The sequence below is a fragment of the Rhipicephalus sanguineus genome, chromosome 3 (assembly GCF_013339695.2).
Source record: "Rhipicephalus sanguineus isolate Rsan-2018 chromosome 3, BIME_Rsan_1.4, whole genome shotgun sequence".
Classification (NCBI taxonomy): Eukaryota; Metazoa; Arthropoda; class Arachnida; order Ixodida; family Ixodidae; genus Rhipicephalus; species Rhipicephalus sanguineus.
In genome coordinates, this window is record NC_051178.1 from 45279607 (window position 1) to 45283792 (window position 4186).

The following is a 4186-nucleotide window of genomic DNA, read 5'->3' on the forward strand; positions in this document are numbered from 1 at the left end:
TTTCTATTTTAGATATTTCCCTACACGGTAAGAACAACAAAGGTTCTGTCTAACCACCTGTCGACTCGAAATCCTTCAAAGTTCTCCCAAACATCGTTATGTTCTGCCGACGTTTCTATTTTAATTTTATTGCTTGCATCGCCAACCTGTATAGTACTGATGTAATGGTTAGTGGTCTATACGAGCGAATGTTATCCTTTTTCTCCCTTGCCTTTATAGATTAAATTCATTCTACTTTTTCGCAACTATCCGGTATTTGTCTGTCCTTTAAGCATTTTTCTACGGGCTTTCAACAGTGCTTCTTTAGTGTCATGTCCTAGTTCGTTAATGAGGTTGACGGGAAACCCCATCTAACCCGGGGGCAGTGCGCTTTGAAATTTTTCCTTGGGCCTTTTTTACAGTTGAAATTCTTAAGTACTAGCTCTTCCTTGGTTGTGCTCTCTGTCATGCATTTACTGACCGGGGGGAAATCCCCTGGATGCTTTTTTTTAAACGAATCGGCTGTTACTTTCGGATGTAACCTAGCGCTAGTACCCTTCCAATTGATTTCCTCCTTCATCTACAATATTATCACGGGGCCGTGACGTCGACGAAGGCAGCAGGTCAGCGTGTCCAAGATGAAACACTTTATTTGGCCGAATTTCTGGCTGGAAAACGGAAAGCCAAACTACAGCAATACATATTGTACAGTGATAGCGGCGAACAGAGCGTCGGCCGTCGAAAACACCCGCGACAAGGCGTGTTCGGCCTTTATAGATGCGGCATTCGAACACTTCGAGTCTTATCGGTGTTTGAGAATGACACTAATCTGTTCGCGTTATTGCGCGCTCGCGCATAACAGCCGATCCTAAAATAATCTCGAATTTTCTCAGACATTCTGGCGCGGTTTGCGCCGGGTCAGCAGCTACAACGTGCAATGGGCGGTAACATAAAGATTACGAAGAAAGGAGCGTTGTGTGGCAATATGTTGTTGCATTGTGGACCAGACTTCCTACCGCTTTTGTGTGACCCCAAAATTCCGTAGCGCGGCCTCTTTTTTTCGTGATCTCTGTCATCCAGCGTTCACTTCATTCACCTTTAATTTTTGCCTCGACCAATTTCTGTACCATGGATTTTTTCTGTAAATATATTTCCCATATTTTGTTGACTTCGTCCTGTGGCCGCTTCTTTCTTTTTTTTGCCTGTCTAGCTCCCGTGATGCTTCACGTCATGCTGGAACGCGCTGTCTTTTGTAATCAGTCATCGAACCTTCCAGCGTTATCGCTGGTACTCCGCGAGCTCTCGAATAAACTTGAATATCCCGCGTTCTGCGCGTAATCTGAACAGATGATCTCAAACAACCGCGAAGCTTCGCGAAACGTTGCGACGCGCTCTGCGCCCAACGTTTCTAACAGTTTTTTTGCGGGTGAAATCCGAATACATCGAAATGAAGCAAGAAACGCCGCGTGGCAAAATAAACAGCTCCGGTTGCTGTTCTTTTCGTCTTTCGCAAAAGTTCCACAACACTTGTTTTACTTTTGGAATCCGGACTGCGATACGCGCTAATACTGCCCCCCGAGATATGCATTAATGCTCACGTTACATGACTTCAGTTGTTCCCGATTGCCAGCTTTTGCCACCCTTGAACCGAAAACCCACAAAAATATTTGGGTTTCACTCCGGAATGAAATAATAGATATCGTATTGGTTACGTTTTCATTCTGATCAAAAATATCGCTTCTTATAACACGAAAGTGTTTTATGCCGGGGTCTACCAAGACTTCAGTGACGTATTTCCGTCACGGAAATGACGTCGAAAAAATACACACGATCAGATGGCAAAGAAAGAAATTTCATCAACGGGAGTCAAACCCACGACCTCTCGGTTCGCGACAACAGATGCCGGGCACACTATCCACTGCGCCATGGTCACACGCTGAAGGCTTTACAAACACACCTCTTATATGTCACACTTTCCGCATAGTGCTCTTGGTCTGCGGGGTGGTGTCGCCGTCTGCGAGAGGTGCAGTGAAGTAATGCATTAAGACCTGTATATGCTACCTTTAGGTAGCATATACAGTAACTCTAGGCTAAGGTGGGCTAAGGTCGCCACCTCACGGTGTGTTGAGGCGTTGACAAAATTGCCCTTCTCCTATTGGAAACGCACCAAATGGGACGCACGGGTAGCATCGACGCGTTGCAGCAGGTCTTAATGCATTACTTCACTGCACCTCTCGCAGACGGCGAAACCACCCCGCAGACCAAGAGCACTATGCGGAAAGTGTGACATATAAGAGGTGTGTTTGTAGCCACCTTAGCCTAGAGTTACTGTATATGCTACCTTTAGGTAGCATATACAGTGACCCTACCTTAGCCCGAACCTCGGCCTCGCTCATACCATCCATTCTTATTAAAGGGACCGACAACTGATTTTTCTCGACCCAGTTTTTTACGGCGCAACAGGAAGCTCACCCTTCGTAGCGTTTGTAGCTGAAGTGGTTTATCCGAAAAGCACGTAGTTATTTTATAAGCAGTATTTTTCGATCTGAAAGGCTCCAAACACGCATGGAGGCTTGCTCCAGCAACGCTGAGAATTGATAGCGATGCCGCTAGCCCTTGTGAAAGCTGTCGTTCTGCTTTCGCAGGAGTTACTGTAACTATGCTTAACCACCTTTATTTTGAGCTTTCCAACCATTTTTGAAAAAAAGCAAGCTGTTACAATGAGATGTGTGGCTTTATACACCTTCCTGGTATTTGTACAGCGTTGTGTGCGCCTGCGCCCAAGGTTGCCTGCGCCTGTGTCATGGATGGCTTGTCCCGGCGTCGTTACTCTCTCGATACACGAGCCAAGCCAAGTAATCGAAAACGTAACTGTGCATATGCACGGCCGCACCGAGTAGCAGCGCGCGTCATTTCTGAGACGAAGTGTAGGTAGCAAAACTATGTCGCTCCAAAATCTTAGAGACCTGGAAACTGCGTGCACGGTTGCATGAGCACGCTGAAAAGTTGCTCAAGACACGCTGACGAGCATGGGATCATTACGTCACGCGAAGGCAGCGCCACTTTATTGCATACTACTAACGCAGTCCTACATGTACATTATTATGGAGTAATACCTTTTAATTTAAAGAAACGAACAATATTTCAATACTAACAAAAAAATCGTCGACCGCGTATAGCAATCAACGGTCACGTGGCCGTCTTCATCGGTTCATTCATGTTTTTGCCGCCAGAGGCGCCACAGGTCATTTTTCGCGACTTTCAATTAAGAAATAAAAATATAAATCCATCTCTCACGAAAAAAACAGGGTTGGTTTGAGTCAGTGCAACGGACAATCTTTACATCAGTGGAGTCAACTCATTTCATATTCTGGGTAGTTGTCGGTCCCTTTAACATCCATCCATATAGCTCTACGATCCGCGCTTGCGTCCCCTGACTGTAACACCGCGTTTCCCGCTTACGCTCGCCCCGAGAAAAATCATGGCTGGGCTTGAGTGTAGACACGACGGGCGTTGCGTTTCCCCGTAGTCCCGCCGTGGTGTTACCTCTAACATGAGGCGGGATGCGAGATGCCCAAGTTCTGCGTTCAGTCAGCGTCGCTCTTCTGGCTGTGACACCGCTTTATCTGATTACGCTCTCACCGTTAACTCGCCCCGCCACGGTTGTTTAGTGGTTATGGCGCTCGACTACTGACCCGAAGGTCGCGGGATCGAATCCCGGCCGCCGCGGCAGCATTTTCGATTGAGGCGACAATGTCTGAGGCCCGTGTACTTAGATTTAGGTGCACGTGAAAGATCCCCAGGTGGTCGAAATTTCCGGATCCCTCCACTACGGCGTCTCTCATCATATCGTGGTTTTGGGACGTTAAACCCCAGATATTATTATTATTATAACTCACCGTTAACGCATACAGCTACCACCACGGTGGCTACCACAAAGGTGTGTTTAATCATTGATCATGGACGTTAGTCGTCGGGATGGAGATGTGCCACCAAGCGTCAGCGTGGATGCATCCACGTTAAACGGTGCTATAGCCGCCAAACACCAATAGACATTGTGCAAGCTCCCTTATATCAATGTGCAGTAAACATTCAACTACTTCTGTAAGGACACGTTTTACTTTCGTGTAATACCGATTCCTATTACGGAAGGATCAACTATGTTTTAGGGGCGAAGCTCCTTTGGGTGTGGGTCTGTCCCTCCTCT